At 46.9% G+C, this 20,138-nt stretch overlaps 1 long non-coding RNA gene across 2 annotated transcripts in view; it reads left to right on the forward strand.

Moving 5' to 3' along the window:
- The first annotated feature begins 4,440 nt into the window (after nt 1-4,440).
- LOC103885590 overlaps nt 4,441-20,138 on the forward strand; it is a 37,125-nt gene continuing 21,427 nt past the window's right edge. The window contains exon 1 of one of the 2 annotated variants that reach the window (XR_648748.4): nt 4,441-6,880. This is a non-coding gene — a long non-coding RNA (uncharacterized LOC103885590). Of the gene's footprint in view, nt 6,881-19,150; nt 19,644-20,138 lie in introns of those variants that run through there. The other variant, XR_002522880.2, reaches the window with a different exon arrangement.

A 20,138-nucleotide genomic window follows, 5' to 3' on the forward strand; every position in this document is an offset into this window, starting at 1 on the left:
TTCACCTGGAGAGTAGACAGAGGTGGACAGGCACGTGGGTAGTTGTCTAACCAACGAAGTAAAACTGGTTAAGATGAGAAATAAGTCTCCGCCAATTGTAATGTTATGCTATTTGGGGGAGGGGGGATGAGCTATATGACAATACGCTTTCAAAATAAAGTGATGTTAACATAAGGAAAATGTAATGGATTTTTCTTATACCAAATACATTCAATTTCAGATAGATTAAACATTTAGATCCTAAAAATGAAACACAAAAGTGCTACAGGTAATTAAAATAATTTTGGAGTGCTTGTATATTTGGGAGGGTGGATGAAGAGAACAAAAGACCTAGAAACTATAAAAGATGAATTATATAAACCTGATTGCATAAAAATAAATCTATGCACAGCAAAAATACCATAAATAGAATCCAAGAAAAAACTATACTCAGGAAAAATGCTAGAAATACATGACAAAATACTGATTTCCACAATATGGAAAGAATACCTGTAAATCAATAAGAAAATGATCCAGGAAAAGTATTTAAAAAATGACCAAGAGTAGCAGAGCCTTGCTGGAAAAAATAAAAAGAAACAAAGAAATGCAAATTGAAACACAGAGAGGCAAAAGTTTTTACTTATCAGACTGATGAAGATCAAAAAGTGCAATAGTTGCTTCATCATGCTTCTACATTGTAAACTGGTAAACCTCTTTGGAGCAGTTTGGTACTGCCAAAATTAAAATTGCATAAGCTCTTTGAACAAATATTTTCATTTCTAGGATTCCATTCTATAGGTATATACATGTATGCAAAGAAAAGCATTTTCATTGCAGTTTCTAGTTTTTTTAAGAATCATGTTAAAAAAGATATGTATATTTGAGGACTGGTCAAAAAATCATGTTGTTCCAATAGAACAGAATACCATATGCCATGAGAAAGAATTACATTCATATGTATTCTTATGGGTATGTTTTGAGATACTTTAGCAAACCAGGTACAGAATTCGTGTTTTAAATATGGGCATATGTACATATATGGTTCCATGGGAATTTTTGGTGATGAAAGATTCAGGGGAAGAATAATTGGGGGGCAAGTCAAGAATAAACATGACACTTTCCATAATACACTTTTTGGAACAGTTTCCTTGTTACTTTTGGGGCTGCAGAAATATCTAGGCCAGAATCCTCTGAGGTGCATATTAAAAATGCAACTTTCTGGGGCCCATCCTAATCTTGGAGTTTAAGAATCAAAGATGTGTATAGTTTGAGACAGGCAGCCAAAGCAGCCAGGCAGCGAAATCTCCATGAAGGGGTGGCTGCAAAGCCCTTAGTGTAGGAAGACTGCATAGGGTGGTCAGCGGAGCCCTAGAGAGAGAGGAGGAAGGGTGGCCTTTGTCTAGTACTATCTGGGAACAGGACCCCAGTGGCACTGGCTGCTCTCAAGATCTCTCCTGACTTGTGGTTTGGTCTTGGGGTCTTGGACAGTGCGGGTCAGGGGAGGGGGCGGGGATGGACAAACTAGAGGGCAGGCCCAAGTCTTGTGGTCACTGAGGATGCAGAGCCTGGTCTCTGTGAGAAGGTGGCAAAGTGGGAAGATGAAACTGGCTTATGGCCTTGGTAGCCCCACCCAGGCACTCCCCACAGGCCAGCAGAGGAGTTTAGCTGTTCCTAGATTGCCTGGCCCCTGGCCTTCAGCCCACTGTCCTTCCTTCTCCTGAGGGCCAGACTCTAAAAATCTCTGAAATAGCCCTGAATCTGAACCAGATCTGGAATCTGACCTAACAAGGTTGAAGTGACTTTCCTGTCTGGGGCCGGGGTAGGGGTAAGTATAAATGGAAGTATTTCATACCTTGTTTCTCCAAACTCGGCGGGGACCCTTGTAGCCACTGATCCTGGGAGCTCCCTGAAGTCTGGGGTCTGCCCAGGGGTGGCACAGCCTGGAGCCTCTCAGGCCAGCACGGACTCCCACTGCAGGGGGATACCACTCTCATCCCCCGGTGAGATCTGAGGTTCCTGCCGGGGCCTGGCCTTCCCTCACAGCGCAGCCGGCCACCCCATCTTTGCTGCAAGCGGGACTGTGTGCAGCTCACAGGCCAGGACACAACATCCAGGGAGCCTTTGGTCCTCCCACTCCTGTGGCCTTCAGTAGCCAGTCCCAAGGAGATGACAGCCACACACACCAACGTAACCAGTGGATAAGTTTTGGGTCCTCATTTCTCCTTGATGTTGAACACATGAGCAAAAAAGCAAAAAACAAACAAACAAACAAAACAAAACAAAAAACAAAAAAACAGAAACAAAAAACCAAAACTGAACGACATTCATTTCCAAAATATTTTATGAGCTTGGACAGCGAGTGCTTATTCTTCTCCCTCTGACAGGATGCACAAGTGTCTCTTGTTCCCGCTTTTGTTGGTTTCCTTAACAATTGTTTAACATTTACATCAGTCACTCTGCTAATGATATATTTTTGAATAAATAACACATCATAAAAACAAAACCAAACCAAAATGAACACGTGTAAGAGGGAGATCAATGTAAAGTGTCCCAGGCCTCTCCCCTAGCCACCCAGGCAAAGCTGTTACCGGCTTATTTAGGTTTAAAATCCACTTTATTGAGGTTTAATGTACCTTGAACAAAAGGGTACAGTTCGATGAGTCTTGACACTTGGATGCGGCCCCCCTCCAATAACAGCCACCATAATCAAGATACAAAAACATTTAGGTCACCTCAAAAAGGCTTCCTTCTCCCCTTCGCAGCGAATCCCCACTCCCTCCGAAGCTGCCACTGGTTTTAAAAATACATCCTCTTAGAGAGTATTTTTGCAAATTGAAATCATATTATAGGATGTGTGTATGTATACATATATATACACACACACACTTTTTTTTTTTTTTTCTCTGAGAGCAACAACTTTTGCAAACTCCTTTGCACTTTGTGCTTGTCTGTTTTGTTTTGTTGTAAGTCAGTTTTCTTACGCTCTGGGGCGTATGTTTCCCAACTCGAATTGATCCTGGATTATTCCAGGATACGATACGAAAGTGGATACGATCCGCTTTCAAACTAGTGTTAGGGTTTGCCTCGGATTCCGAGGATCTGAGGGAGTCGCTTTCCGACTTCCGGTGTCCTTTCGCGTTAATTTCGTCCTCTTTTCTTCTCTGGGCTGGGGCTGGTGGCTGCCACATCCCACTCACTCTGCCCCGACGGCTGCAAACCGCTTCAGCCAACACGGGCGCAGAGGCGGAGAGAACGGAGACGCTGGAGTCAGTTCCTCGGAGTCCCGTCGCTGGAGGTCACGGCTGGGAAAATCAGGTGACATTCGAGTCAGAGGGACAACGATTCAGATACAGTGAGGAGGAAAACGGTTGTCCTGGGGCTGGTTCACGCCTGCCCGGCGGGCGTGAAGCCCGGGTAGCCGCGGCTTAGGAAGCACCTTCGGCGTGGCGGTTCAGGTTTGGGAAAAGAGAGCTGGAGAACGGCCGCCTGTTTTTGTGCCCGCGCGGGGGACCAGCGGGGCCGACGGCAGCGCTGCGGGTGGGTCGGGTCGGGTCTTCAGCCGCCGCTCCCTGGAGACGAGAAGAGTCGCACCCACCGCCGGGCGGCCTCCGCGGCTCTGGCCGAAACCCCGGCCGGCCGCAGCTCCGGGAGCCCCCGCTCAGTGCTGAACTGACGCTGGAAACGACTGGCCGGCGGGCCTAGGGTCGCCGCCTTTCCCTGCTCGCCTCTTCCTTCCTTCCGGGTCGTGCCCTCCAATCTGCTGTGCGTTAACACAGCGAAGTTTCCATCGCCCGGCGGAGCGCACTGTGGAACAGCTGGCAAATTGTCGTATTGCACACACACGCAAAAACCCGTTCAATCTCGTATAATTCGGCGCAACCGGTGTCTGTGGAGAGCCTCCCGGGGGCACGGCACGGGGAACCCGGAGGCCAACAAGCTGCGGGATACCTGAGCAAATTCGGGATCAGCAGCCCCTTTCGCTGAGGGCGTTCTGTGCTCCTAGCAAATTGGCGAAATGCGGGGATTCAGACAAGAAACGAGCGCGCTAGAAAGGGTCGTGTTGACACATCCCATACTTTAAGTGTACACATGACAGTTGCAGACATTCAAGCCCTTAAAAGGAGCACAATGGAGCGTTTACATTTTAGACCTGTGTCTACGGGATACATCTACAGCCACCAGTAACCCGATTTGAGTGTCGAGTTGATGTGCTTTCTTTCTTTATTTTATTTTATTATTATTTTTTGAGACGGAGTTTCGCTCTTGTCGCCCAGGCTGGAGTGCAGTGGCATGATCTTGGCTCACTGCAACCTCCGCCTCCCAGGTTCAAGCGATTCTCCTGCCTCAGCCTCCCGAGTAGCTGGGATCACAGGCACCCATCACCATGCCCGGTTAATTTTTGTATTTTTTGTAGAGACAGGGTTTCACCATGTTGCCTCGGCTGGTCTCGAACTCCCGATCTCAGGTGATCGGCCCGCCTCGGCCTCCTAAAGTGCTGGGATTACAGGCGTGAGCCACGGCGCCCGGCCTGTTGTGCTTTAAATTCGCTGAAACGACACGGGTACACACGCGCGCCTTAAGTGCACAGTCACTTTCTCTGTGTGTGCATGTTTTATGCGCATATGGTGGAAAAAAACTTTTCAAGCGCACAGAAGACCATACTGTGGGTGCCCCTCGCCGCCCCCAGCGTCCCGGCCGCCCTCCGGAGCTGATCTGGGAACACACACGTTTGTGCCCTCTAAGTATCAACGTGTTTTTGCTTTCCCCGCGCCTAATTGTGCTTCGCCTGTGCAGACCCTCCGTTGTGTGGCCTTGTGTCTTTAGGTAGGGAACATCTTTTGTCTCTCCGCAAGAAGCTTTCCTCCAGGAAAGATAAAGTAATCGATAGGGTCTTTTAAATAGCTCCGCGTTTCCTGTCGGGAGAGGAGTATCAGCGCGTGCACCAAATCTGCTCTGGTATGTCACCTTATCTCCCGTCCCCGCTGTTGTCCCTAAACGCCGCCTGTCAAAGGAGACGCCACCCGCATTAGGACCTAGACTGGGGCCCTTCCGCTCGGGGTCAGGCGCAGCTCCCTCTGCTTGGGCCCCGCCGCCCCTTTGGGGGTCCGGGAGGGTGGACAGAAGAGACGGGAGCCAGGATGAGGGTGCAGGGGCCCTAGAACCAGAGGCTGGTAGGAGAGCAAACTCTCAAACGCGCTGAAACCGGCCCTTCTGGGAGAAACATTAGGGCGCATCTCTCTCCCGAAGGGCTTCCTTTTTTTTCCCTAACCAAGAAAATAGGAAATCTTGGTTACAGGCTAGTTGTGAGCGAATCCTCCTTTGTCCGCGTCCGGAGGAAAATCAGGTTTATTCTTCAGAGAGGGCCGCTTGGACTTTAGGAAGTGCCTGCCAGGTCCAAGGTTACTTTCCGGACTGCGAGGAGATGAGGTTTCGCCAGCTACCGTCCTAGCCTCTGTCAGCGTCCCCTCCCCAGCCTGCAGCAAGCTGGAGTCAGAGCTGACTCCCTGCCGCAGGGCAGGGCTGAAGGGAAACAAGGTGCCAAGGTGCCGCCAAGGCAGGTCTTCCAGCCACAGCAAAGGCCCTGTGGCCAGCCTAGGCGGCCCCTTCCTGTGGCTAACCCTCCGCGATCTGCAGGCATAAGTGTTTCTAGGTGCCCCAACAGTGGCTAGGCCCTGGGCCTCTCCGGACGTCCAAGCACTGTTATGCAAATCTCCTCATTTTTCATTTTCTGTATTCAAAGTTCGCTGTATCCAGTTTTTATTTTAAGAAAAATAAACCAAATAACAATAACAAAGCACTCGCAGTCTCCTCCTGCCTTCCATCCCCAAACCATGCACAAACCCATCAACCACCTCGGTAACACGGAGAGTGTTTCTAGTCTCACAATTAACCACGCGGATCCCCTCTCTTGAGAAGCTGCCGGGGAAGATACCTCTTGGCTTCAATATAGCCTTGCTCCCTTCCGACTTGCCCGGGATCACTCTGGATTACTCCAACTGCTGAGGGAGGACCACCCACCAAAACACAGCCTGGGGGAAACCCGGGCCTTGGGAAAATGTGGGTTCTCATTTATCAGGGTTTATTTATCCAAAATAAAAATTACTGTAGGGAAGTAAAGGAGGGAAAGACACCTTCCTCCCTTAGGAGGCTTTTTTGAACGAAACTTCTTCTCATTCTTTAAGGCCTTGGTTTAGGCCTTCCTATTCCCTGTGGGCCTTTCCATATTCTCTCAGCCTTAGTTATAAAAAAATAATGAATTTGATTATTATCAGTAACCAAAGGTTGCTGGTGGAGGAAGGGAGCCTCGCTGTGTTTTCTTGTATGATGTGTCATTCGCACCGTGGGCTATGCTGGAACCAGAAGAACATGAACTGGACATCACTCTCCCATTCCGGGACCAATTCTTGAATGCCCTGGTCTCCTGGCCTCTTTGGTTACTCTGGTGACCTAGTTACTCAGTTCTGGGTAGCCCTGGAGATGACTCTCCTGGAGCCGGAGGGCTGCCTCTCCCACTCCTCCAGGTCAGGGGCCCTCAAGCTGGGCTACTTTGAATGAACACTTTAGTTAGAAGGAGCCCTGGGAGATTCATTTCTTTTCTTGTAACAAGATGTGTGGGTGGGAGATGAGGAAGTCCGGGCATTTATAATTCAGAGTGGTGAGACAGTCAAGGGGGGTTTAGGTGAGGACCCCACTGCATCATCCTCTCCCTAGATGTCACAGTCATCTCCTAGGGACCTAGGCCCTTTTCTTAACAGTAGCTGTGCTGCCTCTTCATTAGAAGTGGGAGAGGGGAGGTGGGACCAGGTGGCACTGGGAAAACTCTCAGCCACTCCTGGATCCTGCCTTGGATCCTGCCTGCCAAGCCATTCCTGGATCCTGACTCTGGGAGATGCTACTTACGGTAAGAAAGTGGGCTTTGCTTGTGCCTGTGACAAATTATGGGATCCCTTAAGCTCCCAACCAAGTCCAGCAGTGTACTTGCTTCCACTTGCTGAACACTTTTTGATTTGGGGGAACTTTTAACTCTGGTGTAACACAGGATTGCACAAAATAACAGTGAACAGCCCCATGAATTTTTACAAACTGAGCATTGTTGCATCACTAGCACGAAGTTCAGGAAACAGAACATTACCATTAGCCACAAAGCCCTCTTGAGTTGTTTCCCCCCGGGGCAGTAACTATTCTGGCTTCTAACAACAGAATAGTTTTGACTGTTTTCAGACTTCACATGTATCTAAATACAGTATGTACACTCTTTGTGTCTGACAATTTTACTTAGTATATGTTTGTGAGGTTCAACCACATTGTTTGTAGTTGAAGCTAGTTACTTTTCATTGCTGTCTAAACATTTCATTATGTGAAGATGCTACTGTTTATCCGCATTCTCTGCTGATGGACATTTGGGTAGTTCCCAGTTTTTGACTGTTAGGAATAGTAAGTGCTGCTATGAATTGTCTTGTGTGTGTCTTTTGGTGAACATGTGTGCACATTTCTGTTGGGTAAATTTCTAGGAGTAGAATTGCTGGATCATAGGATATTCACAAATCCAGCTAGAGTACATTCTACTCAGCAGTTTTCCAAACTGGTTGTACAGATTTACACTTATACTGGCAGTGTACAAGAATGGCAGTTTCTCCACATCTTCGCAAACATTCGGTATTATGTGTTTTAAATTTTAAGCCGTCCTGGTGGGGGCGTGGGGGTGTCTCACTGTGGTTTTATTTCACCTTTCCCTAATGACTAATGAATTGAGGATCTTTTCAAATGTTTGTTGATTTTTTGAATATACTTTTTTTGTGAAGTGCCTGTTTAAATCTTTTGCCTTTTTCTTATTGATTAGTGAGAGTTCTTTTTATATTTGGATAGGAGTCCCTTGTGGGTTATACGCTTATTGTGAGTAACATTGCCCAGTCTGTGGTTTGCATTTTTACTCTCTTGATGAGATAGCACCTATTTTTGGCTCTGGTCTAGTGACATACTTCTGACCTTGAGGTTGTAGTACTGCTAGTCTACTCCTGGGGTATCTGTGGCTGAGATATTTTCTTGGGCTCTGGCCTACCAGACCTGCCAACATGGTAAAATCTTTGAAGACAGAATCCAGGGCTGGTTCTGCTTGTTTTTCTCATAGTGAACTAAAGCTTTGTCCTCCCCAGGAATATTTTAATGACCCATTAACTAGGGGGAAACTGCAAGAGGACCCTTTGGATTTTACGAGAGGGTTGAATTCATTATTATGTATCCCTTTTTAATACACAGTAGTGGGTCAAATCTTTACAGAGCAATGTAAGCAGAAGAGCGTAAATTCGGTGAGTTTGGAAACATGCACAGTGTAAACCTGGAAGGAGAGCTGAGGCCTACCCACTTTTAAAGTCTCAGGCTGAGCCCTGCCTCTTCCAGGGAGATTTCCTGATTGCTGCTGTTCAGGAAGAGTCACTTTCCTCTTGGAGCATGAGTGAAATGTGGGTATAATTTTGAGCAATCCTTCTGGAAAGCAATTGGGAATTTTCATTTTAAAAATCTGTACAAAATATAAGGTGAAAATAGCAGAAAGTTAGTTTTAGTTATTTTAATCATTTTTTAGTTTTTTTTTTTTTTTGACAGGGTCTTACTCTGTCTCCCAGGCTGGAGTGCAGTGGTGTGATCATGGCTCACTGTAGCCTCTACTTTCCAGGCTCAAGCGATCTTCCCACCTCAGCCTTCTGAGTAGCTGGGACTACAGGTGTTTGCCACCACACCTGACTAGTTTTTAAATTTTTTGTAGAGAGAGAGGGGTCTCCCTATGTTTCCCAGGCTGTAACTCCTGGGCTCAAGTGATCCTTCAATCTCAGCCTTCTGAGTAGCTGGGACTACAGGCATGCACCACTACCATGACTGAGTAATTTTTAATTTTTTTTGTAGAGACAGGGTCTAGTCATGTTGCCCAGGCTGATCTGGAACTCCTTGGGCTCAAGTGGTCCTCCCACCTCGGTCTCCCAAAGAGCTGGGATTACAGATGTGGGCCTATGCTTGGCCTATTTTTCAGTGTTTTAAACCCGTTTGTGTTTTTCTTTTTAAAGAGGTGTTATCTTAACAAGTTTGGGGAGTTATGGAGAAAATTAAAAAGAAAAGGTATTATCTGTTTTCATCTTTGATCTATTGAGATCTTAGGAACCCTTTGTCATTTTATTTTGTGCTGCAAATATTTCTACGATTCTCCCATTTGTCATTTCAAAACGTTCATTTTGTAGTTGAAGACACTTGATGATAATGTACGAAGGGGCCACTCAAACACAGGGGGTGGAGATGGGGTGTTTGATTCTCAGCTGGGACTGGTCAAGAGCAATGTCAGGGTCAGGGCCCTAACCTCCCTTGCGGCTGGCCCAAGGCAGTGGGGATTCCATAGGATGAAAGCCTGTCCCACTCTAGCCTTGTAGAGTATGAAAAGTCTGTAAGTAGCTGGCTTTAGAGACTGGGGAAACCTGGGGGACTGCCTTCCTTGAAGTTTCCATCCTGGGCCCCAGGCTGGCAAAGATGGAATGGAGGAGGGAGTGCCACTGGCTACTCCCAGGGCAGAAGGAAATTGAGAGCAGATAAATCAACAGAAAGAGGTGAGGAAGAGGTGCCTGGAGTTTGGGCTGGGGAGTTGGGGGGACTTGGGGAGGATCCAGAAGAAAGGAGAACATCAGCCAGGCAGGAAATCTGATGGGCAGACTCAGGCTTTGGAGTAGGGCTGCAACCTACCGCATAGAATTGTTTAATCTCCCTGAACCTCAGTGTTCTCATTTGTAAAATGGGATAATACTTGTACTTTGTCAAAAGATTGTTTGTGAGAACTAAAGAAGTTAATATTGTAAAATATAGCCTCAGATTCTTTGCTACTCTTCTGATTGAGTGGTAGGGTTTATGTCCTCCCCCTTTGAATCCAGCAATTTTGCTACTGCCTCAACCAATAGAATACTAAGGAAGTGGCACCATAAGACTGTAAGCTCTAGGTCAGAAAAAGCCACTTACCTTCTTTTCTGTTTGCTGGAACATTTGCTCTTGGATCCCTGAGCTACTGTGTGAGAGACTGGCTCCCTGGAGGCCACCATGCTGTGAGGAAGCTCAAGCCACAGAAGGTCACAGGTAGGACACTCTGATGGACAGTTCTAGCTGAGGCAGCCTTCTAGTCATTCCTGTGCAGGTGCCAGATGTGTGAGTGATGAAGCTTCCAGATGATTCCAGCACCTAGCTGTTCCAGGTTTTTTTTTTTTTTTTTTTTTTTTTTTTTTTTTACAAGTCTTCTTTTGCTGTGTCTCCCAGGCTGGAGTGCAGTGGTGCGATCGCAGCTCACTACAACTTTCGCCCCCCAAGTTTAAGCAATTCTCCTGTCTTAGCCTCCCGAGTAGCTGGGATTACAGGCACACGCGGCCACACCGAGCTAATTTTAGAGACGGGGTTTCACCATATTGGCCAGGCTGGTCTTGAATTCCTGACCCCAGGTGATCCACCCGCCTCAGCCTCCTAAAGTGCTGGGATTACAGGCGTGAGCCACTTCGCCCCGCTGGTTGGTCCAGCTTTCATAGCTGAGGCCCCAGGCTTCGTAGAGCAGAGACAACTCATCCCTGTTGTGTCCTCTCCAAATTTCCAACCCTCAGAATCAGTGAGCATAATGAAATGTTTGTTTTCATACCACTGAGTTCTGGGATTTTTTGTTATGCAGCAATTAGATAACCAGAACGTGGTCCAAGTAGAACAGGTTAGTGTACTGCTTGCCCAGTAGTAGGTGCTCAAGAAACAGCACCTGTTGGTAGCATTTTGGTAACAGGGGTATTCCAGTGTAGAGAACAAAGGGCTGTTAAGGAGGAAAAGACAGAGGGTCCTGCTCTAGGCAAGCTGATCCTGGACAATCTCCAGCCTTCCACCTGGACAGTGTCTTTATCTTGGCTCCAATTTTAGCTCCCCTCCCACTTCTTCCAGAATTTGAAACCCCAAATAGCCACAAAAAGAGGTAGTCGGCAGGCCTTAGAATTTCCTTTGTGTACCCCTTTGTCCCCTTTTAAAAAGTTCTGGAGTGGCATTGGCAAGGATTGTAGCCTGGAGTTGAGCTTGGGGAATGTGGGGGTGGAGAGCAGAGGAAGTGTCAGAAAGCATTTTGTTGCTGCAACTATGAAACCACAATAATACAGTAGCCATAATGAAAATCAGGCAGAATAAGTCACCCCTGCTTCTATGCGCTGCTTTTCAGTTTGTTAAGTGCCTTCTTTCACATGGCCTAGTCTTCAGGCATTTGAAGGTGGAGAAAACATTCTTAGCACACTTCTTGGCAGGTGGCAAGTGTCCAAAAATGCTCGCTGATTGGTAAGTATGGAACACATTGAGCAGTGACTTTACAGCAAGTCCCTCTGTGTGTGCACTGCCTCCTGCACGGGGAGTTTGTTTCTGTGATTGTGCGTGAGTCAGGCTTTCAGCTGGCCCCGTTCAAGTCCCCTGCTTGTTTCTCCTCCTGCAGGGCCTCAGGAGGAGATGCAGTCAGGAGGCAACTAAGGGACATGGCATCTGGAGGTCCAGGCCCGCAGAAAGGAAAGCCTTAGACTTGGCAAACACTACATAATTTTAAGCTGCAGCAGTACCGTCCTTTTACTTTTCTCTGGAGATGGTGTCCTGGCCCCAGCACATCCTCAGGAGTTCGTGGAGGGTACCTGGGACTGTGTGCAGGGTTTCTATGGTGACTGCTGTCCTCTGTCCTCTGGAAAGTGGCAGGCAGTGCAACACGACAGGACAGATTTTCCACAACTGCAGAACACCTGGACAGGCTGTTAATGCTGCTGCACGCCACACCTCCCTGGGGCTGGTCTTGGCTCTCCAGAACCTCACCTTGACTTTCCTCCGTAGTGGGGTGCCCATGACAAAGGTTCACCTGCCCACTTTTTTTCTGCTTCTCTTGCCTTTGCTGCTGGTGGGGCTTCTCCTAGGAAAGTGGAAGAGAGAGGGGGTGGTTATTAGTCCATCTTCACACTGCTATAAAGAATTACCTGAGACTGGGTAATTTATAAAGGAAAGAGGTTTAATTGACTCACAGTTCCACAGGGCTGGGGAGGCCTCAGGAAACTTATGATAATGGCAGAAAGTGAAGGGGAAGCAAGGCACGTCTTACATGGTGGCAAGAGGAAGCGAGCGAGTGGGGAAGTGCCACACGTTTAAACCATCACATCTCGTGGGGAACCCCCTCACTGTCATGAGAACAGCATGGGGGAAACTACCCCATGATCCAATCACATCCCACCTGGTCCCTCCCTCGACATGTGGGGATTACAATTCGATTGAGATTTGAGTGGGGACACAGAGCCAATATTTTGGAAAATTGGAGCCAATTTTCTGCCTCTCATATTAGAGGGAGACAGAAAGAGAAAGAGAGATCGAGAGAGAAAAATAGAGGGATTGAGAGAGAGGGGAAACAGAAGAGGGGGCGAGTGTGAGAGAGAGAGACAGAGAGAGAAATGGGGGAGGAGATTGAGAGAAGAGACAGTTGACAGAGGAGAGATAGAGAGATAGAAGCGGGGGAGAGAGAGAGAGAGAGATGACCTTCAAGGGCAAGGAGGGTTTACAAGTCTGAGGGAATGTGCCCAGCCTGGCCTGGGAGGGAGGAGTTCTGGGTATGGGGAGAAGGAAAATGTCTCTCTCTGTCTCTCATCCACATGGGGACTGACAGTGCCCAGGTGTTAGGGAAGGAGAATGGGCACCAGCTTTTTAAAGGACATTCAGCTTTGATGGAAACGTTCATTTGCATGTTTAACTATGGGGAGAGTGCCTTTCTGTTAACCGGCTAAGGGTGGCTGAGTGGGGTGAGTGGGTGGTAAGTCATTCTGTGTCAGAGTCCTGTGAAGCAGCGGAAAGAGCACCCGGGGAGGAGTCCAGTGGATAACCTGCCTCTCCTGAGCTGTGTGTGCCAACCAGCCCCTTCCTTCAGTTGTGAAAATGGGAGTGGAGAGTTGTTGATCAAAAGGTACAAAGGTCCAGACACAAAGGAGGAGTAGGTTTTGACATCATTGCACAGCAGGGAGCTGTAGTCAATAATAATGTATTATACACTTCAGAATGACTAACTGCAGATTTCAAACGTCTCACCATAAAAAAATCAGGTAAGCAAGGTGATGGATATATTGATTAGCTTGAGTTAGGAGTTCCATACCACATACATATATTGAAACATTGCCTTGTACCTATAAATATATACATTTATGATTTGTCAATTAAAAATAATATCAGCGGGGCATGATAGTTCATACCTGTAATCCCAGTAATTTGGGAGGTCAAGGAGAGAGGATTGCTTGAGGCCGGGAGTTCCAGACCAGCCTGAACAACACAGTGACACCCATTCTCTACAAAAAATTAAAAAATCTGGCCAGACTCCTGCTTGAACCCAGGAGTTGAGACTGCAGTGAGCCATGATTGCACCATTGCACTCCAGCCTGGGCAACAGGACTAGACTTTATCTCTTAAAAAAAAAAAAAGTACTTTCTTTCCTTTTTTTTTTTAAAGGCTAATCAAGTGAAGCAGTGGGAAAGGAGAAGGAATAAAGAAACCTATAACTGATTGTGACCAATTAGTTGTAAACACCATTGCGCTCGGACCACCAGTGGGGCAGGGGGAGCTCAGAGTGTTTGGATTTCTTGTCTCCTCCCAGGCTTTGTCAGCAGGATTTGAGCTGGAATCAGATTCTAGCCAGGAATCCTCAGCATTGGAAAAAGACTAGAAGAGAATGATAACCCGTGGTATCTCAGTTGGGCTGAAGAATCACCTGGAATTCTTGTTCAATGCAGAGTCTTGGGCTCCCTTCAGAAATTCTTATTTAGTAGGGCTCAGGAGTCTGCATTAAAAAAAAAAAAGCTTAAAAAAATTAAAAAGTATATATAGTAGAGACAGGGTTTCACTATGTTGCCCAGTTGGTCTCAAACGGCTGGCCTCAAGCGATCCTCCCGCCTCAGCTTCCCAAAGTGCTGGGATTATAGGCATGAGCCACAACGCCTGGCCCTGCAGCCTGCATTTTGAAATAAACACGCCAGGCTATTTTGATGGCACTGGTTTTCGGATCTGCACTTTGACAGACAGACTTAAACCTTCAGTGTGAGTATTTGAGAGTACCATCCTGCTTTCCTGAGATGACAGACTCCTCAGGGAGGCAGCCAGGGCTTCCTGTTTCTACATGGGGAAACCAAGCCAGGCAGCCCTCTGGAGACTTGCTGTGGGGTGCCTTGGCAGGCTAACGAAGACCCACAGCCAGAGGGCCAGCCCTGGAGGATGGGGAGGACCACAGATTAAAAAAAAATGCAAACTCTCTTTTTGGCTGATAAATCTAATGCTGTTTCCTCATGGCCACAGATAGATTTTGCTTTGCATCTCATATTCTTGCTTCTTATTTTTAAACATTAAAAGTTTTTATTGTTTTATAAGATTCTATAAGTAAGGAATAAATTCTCATTGTAAACATTTCAAATTCCTTAGAAATCACTCTATTGCCCTAGTCTCACGTCTCTCCTCAGAAATAACCCTTGTTATCTGTTAGATGTGTGTCTTTCTAGATGTGTGCTATTCAATAATATGTGTGGCTGTTGAGCCCCTGAAATGAGGCTGAAATGAATTGAGATCACTGGAAGCATAATTTTGAGAATTTAGTATAAAAAAGGTTAAATAGTTCATTAATTTTTTATATTAATTTTCATAATATTTTGGATACATTGGGTTACATAAAATAAATTTCACTTTGTAAAAATATGGATACCAAAATTATATACGTGGCTCACATTATATTTCTTTCTTTGTTTTTGTTCTTAAGACTGGGTCTCACTCTGTGGTCACCCAGGCTGGAGTGCAGTGGCGCGATCACAGCTCGCTATAGCCTTGAACTCCGGGGCTCAAGCAATCCTCCCGCCTCAGCCTCCCGAGTAGCTGAGACTATAGGCTCATGCCATTGCACCACACTAATTAAAACATTTTTGTTTTGGTAGAGATAGGGTCTCGACTTGTTGCCCAGACTGCCCTCAAACTCCTGGCCTCAGGTAATCCTCCTTCTTCTGCCTCCTGAAGTATAGCAATTACAGGCCTAAGCCACTGTGCCCAGCCACTTTCTATTTCTATTAGACTGTGTTGTCCTAGACATTTCCCTATGCATGTATATGCATACATATGCACCTCTACATGTATAATTACAAAGAAAAGATAACAGGGATCATTCATTTTGCATTGACCTACAGTTTGCTTTTTTTTCTTACCAATCTGTTTCAGAGATCTTTCTGCATCAGGACATATAGATCTGCTTTTTCCTTTTAAAAGGATGCATAGTATTCCATACTGACAAGCCATGGTTTATTCAACCATTTCCTATTGTTGACTTGTTTTTTTTTTTTTTTTTTTTTGAGATGGAGTCTCGCTCTGTTGCCCAGGCTGGAGTGCAGTGGCGCCATCTCGTCTCACTGCAAGCTCCTCCTCCCGGGTTCAGGCCATTCTCCTGCCTCAGCCTCCCGAGTAGCTGGGACTACAGGCGCCTGCTACCACGCCCGGCCAATCTTTTGTATTTTTGGTAGAGATGGGGTTTCACCGTGTTAGCCAGGATGGTCTTGATCTCCTGACCTCGTGATCCGCCTGCCTCAGCCTCCCAAAGTGCTGGGATTACAGGCACGAGCCACCGTGCCCGGCCCATTTGACTTGTTTCACTGGCTTCCCTGTTACTAACCAATGAACATCGTTGCTTTTTGGCTTGTTTTTAATCCCACATCTCTTGGCATGCAGAACTATTTGAGGTTTCTCAGATTCTTCCTGAAAAGCGTAGGTGGTGATGTAGTGAAATGTGGGGTAACTGTATGGTTTATTGTCCACGTGGGAACTTTGAGAGTGAAAGACAATGATATCAGTAATGATTCCAGGACATGAGGAGGTACAGACTCAGACTATCCTGTGCAGATTCAGACATTTGGTCACTAGGGCCGGAGAAAGGCTCCCAATGTGTGTTTTAACAGGAGATGCTTCACAAGATGAGGATGGGAAGTCAATCCAAGACTGTCTCAGACAAATGCTGGACTCCAGCCTCCAGCTTCACCCCTTCCTTCTGTCTGGTAACTGGTGGGCATTGGGGCAGCCCCCTGAGGCGGGGGAGGGGACAGGGTGAGAAATGAAAATCTCCAAAGAGAAAGGCTCAGTGAATGAGGAGTCCTACCCCATAGGAGCTCTTTGTAGAGCTCTTTGCAGAGTAGATGCTGGACAAGTCAGCGGAGGGTTTGCAGAGGTTGATTTCATTCTTGACCACTCGTGGCTAACTCAGGGACAATCCGAGCTGCTGTGACCTTGAGGGGAAAGACCCCAGATATTGTTACCGGCTCCTTCGGGAAATCTCCACTCTCTTCCCGCCCTCCTTTCTGTGACTAATTTCTGAAATCTCTGTAACCGAGAAGGCATTGGATGAGGTTTCCCACTCTGGGAGGGCCCTGGGTGCCAGACTGGGGCAAGGGGGGGCTGAGGCTCCCGTGCAGTCACATGCCATCCCTCAAGAGCAAGAGCGCAGGCCTCCAGATTGGGTGGCAGCAGCTGGTGGGGTATTGGGATAACCTCACCGATGACTGGGTAGATAGGCTCTCTTGTGTTAGCAGAGTCCAGAAAACAGTGTGCTCCCTGATGAAAAGGCCACGGTCACTGTCTTATGGGCTCTGCCTGGCTCTGACAGTTCTCAGCTGCTCCATAAATCTTCCATCAGTTCCATCTGGCCAAAAAGATGTCATCACCATTTTTCTCCTAGCGACAAAAAGTAAAAGGTCATTAATGAAAGTGCTCCTCTCTGCCTGTTCAAACCAAAGAAGATGATTTCCAGTTTTTCAGTGGAAGGGGAAGTGAGTGTTGAGGTTGGGTTGTTTATGTTATAGTAATAGTTTATATTTATATGTTGTACATGAGTATAAGGAGGATGATTATGTTTTGGGTATTATTGAACACTCTGGGCACACACAGACTTCATACACAGAACATTACAATCTGAAAGTTAAAAGGAACATTAGTGCTCATCCAGTTGTTTTTTAATTTTTTGCTTTAAAGCAGTGGAACCCTCATAGCAAATGATATGTTTATGCAAAATCCCAATACATCAAACAGAAAGGCTGAGCGTAGCGGAGGCCTGGCACTCGGGGCTTTCAATACCAGCTCCCCCTGACCTCATGGTGGCTCCTGTTTGGAAACTGCTCTGTTTAAATTCTCTATCCAGTCCCTAAATCCTCATGGTAGCATCCCCAGCAATTGATTGTTACGGCCTTGCCTCTTCCTCTCACACCCCCAGTGCCTTGGAAAGCAGCCTCTACTGTGCTAAGATAGAGCCACTGGTCAGAAAGACTTACTTGATCATTTATTAGTTTTTATATATTTTGAGATGGGGCCTTGCTCTGGTGCCTAGGCTGGAGTGCAGTGGCGCAATCTCGGCTCACTAAAGCCTCCACCTCCTGGGCTCAAGTGATCTTCCCACCTGAGCCTCCCAAGTAGCTGGGGCCACAGGTGTGAGTCACCATACCTGGCTAATTTTTAAAAACATTTTATGTAGAGATGAGGTCTTTTAATTTTTATACAAATGAAGTCTTGCTATGTTGCCCAGGCTGGCCTTGAATTCCTGGCATCAAGCGATCCTCCCACTTTGGCCTCCTAAAGTGCTGGGATTACAGGTGTAAGCCACCAAGCCTGGCCTAAAGAGAGCATTTTATCCTCAGGTGAATGGCAGAGACCCATGGAGAGGTAGGGGATAGGAGGGGAGGGATGTTTGGCCTCCACCAACTTTCAGGCTAGAGACCTGGGCATGGAGAGGTTTCTGATCTGGTTGCTTACCTTAGGCTGGTGGCTTCCAAACTTGATTGAGTGTCAGGATCTTCTGGGGAGCTTGCTAACTCACAGATTGCTGGGCCCCACCCCACATTTCTGATTTGGTGGCTTAGAATTTTCTTTTCCTCTCTCTCTCTCTCTCTCTTTTTTTTGAGACAGAGTTTCGCTCCCGTTACCCAGGCTGGAGTACAATGGCGTGATCTCAGCTCACTGCAACCTCTGCCTCCTGGGTTCAAGCGATTCTCCTGCTTCAGCCTCCTGAGTAGCTGGGATTACAGGTGCATGCCACCATGCCCTGCCAATTTTTGTATTTTTAGTAGAGGAGGGTTTTCGCTATGTTGCCCAGGCTGGTCTCGAACTCCTGACCTCAGGTGATTCACCCACCTCAGCCTCCCAAGGATTTGCATTTCTAATAAGTTCTCAGGGGATATTCATACTGCAGGTCTGAGGACCACACTTTGAGAACCACTGGCATAGAGCAGTCCCCTGAACTATGTAGCTAAAGTGGAAATACAGTTAATCTTACTTCTTGTAGTAGATAATGGTTTAATAGCCACGGATTTTTCCGATCCCACTGTTTACCCCCTGTGCAATGTGACTTTTCTCCTCCTCCCCAGCAGAGGTGGAGTCTAGATCTCTACTCCTTGAATTTGGGCGGATCTTGTTTCTTTCTCTTTTTTTTTTTTTTTTTTTTTTGAGATAGGATCTGGCTCTGTTGCCCAGGCTGGAGTACAATGGTGCAGTCATGGCTCACTGCAGCCTCAGCCTCCCAAGTAGCTGTGACTGCAGGCATGCGCCATCACATCTGGCTCATTTAAAAAATTTTTTGTAGAAACGGGGTCTCACTATGTTGCCCAGGCTAGTCTTGAACTCCTGACCTTCAGCTATCCTCCTGCCTTGGCCTCCTAAAGTGCTGAAATTACAGGCACAAGCCACTGCATCCAGCCTGGGCTAATCTTGTGACTTGCTTTGGTCAATAGAATGTCATGGAAACAGGTCAGGCGTGGTGGCTCATGCCTGTAATCCAGCACTTTGGGAGACTGAAGCAGGTGGATTGCTTGAGCCCAGCACTCAAGACCTCTTGGAGTTCAAGACCAACCTGGAGTTTGAGACCAGCCTGGGCAACATGGCAAAACCCCGACTCTACAAAAAACACAAAAAGTTAGCCGGGTGTGGTGGTACACACCGTAGTCCCAGCTATTTGAGTGGCTGTGGTGGGAGGATTGCTTGGGCCTGGGAGGTTGAGGCTGCAGTGAGCCGTGACTATGCCACTGCACTCCAGCCTGGGCGACAGAGCAAGGCTCTGTCTCAAAAAAAAAAAAAAAAAAAAAAAAAAAAAAAAAAAAAAAAGATGGAAACAACATTGGGTGAGTTCCAGAGCCCAGATCTCAAGAGGCCTTGCAGCTTCTACCTTCACTCATTTGGAATTCTGCCCTGAGACCATGTTGCAGCAAAGTTAGTCTAGCCTCCTGGAGGATGAGAGACTACATGGAAGAGAATTGAGACCCCCAGCCAACTGCCAGCACCACCTGCCAGACTCATGAGTGAGGGCATCTTGAATTTTCCATCCCAGTTGACTTTCTAGCTCAGATTTCTCAACCTCAGCACTATTGACATTTAGGGCCAGATAATTGTTTGTTGTGCAGGCTCTCCTGCGTAAGTTTTGCAGCATCCCTGGCCTCTACCCACCAGGTACCAGCAGCACCTACCAACAGAGTCCCCAGTCATCCCTGGTTGAGAACCACTGCTCCAGCTGAATGCAGCTGAATAAATGAGTTCGTGGGGGAACCAGCTGAGGACCACCCAGCCAACTCAGAAAATCATGAGCCACAATCAACTACTGTTGTTTTCAGCCAGTAAGTTTTGGGTTATGCAGAGGTAAACAAGGGACTTCTCCTCTAGCCATTTCTTTCAGAGTTCTTCTTCCTGCTCTAGCATCACAAACTAAGAACACTAGCTGCTTCTTTGGTCCACTTTTATATTTACCATTTGACCTTCCTGTGAAATAGTTGAACAGACTTTTAAATATCTATCCTCTCAGCAGAGAAAAATGAGGAGCAAGACCTTAAATAATTGCCACATAGCTACTCAGAAAAGCCAGCCTTTCTGATTCCTAGCCCAGTGCAACTCAGATCCTGAAGTCAGGCTGCCTGGGTATGAATCTTACTCTGCTACTTACGACAAACATGATCTTGGGCAAGTCACTTCATGTATTTGATCCTCTGTTTCCTCATCTATAAAACAAGGAAAGTAATATCACTTCATGGGATTTGTTATGAGGTTTTAATGAGATGGACAATGGATCAGCAAATTGTTTTTTGGTGAAGGGGTACATAGTAAATATTTTAGGC

The sequence above is a fragment of the Papio anubis genome, chromosome 5 (assembly GCF_008728515.1).
Source record: "Papio anubis isolate 15944 chromosome 5, Panubis1.0, whole genome shotgun sequence".
Classification (NCBI taxonomy): domain Eukaryota; kingdom Metazoa; phylum Chordata; class Mammalia; order Primates; family Cercopithecidae; genus Papio; species Papio anubis.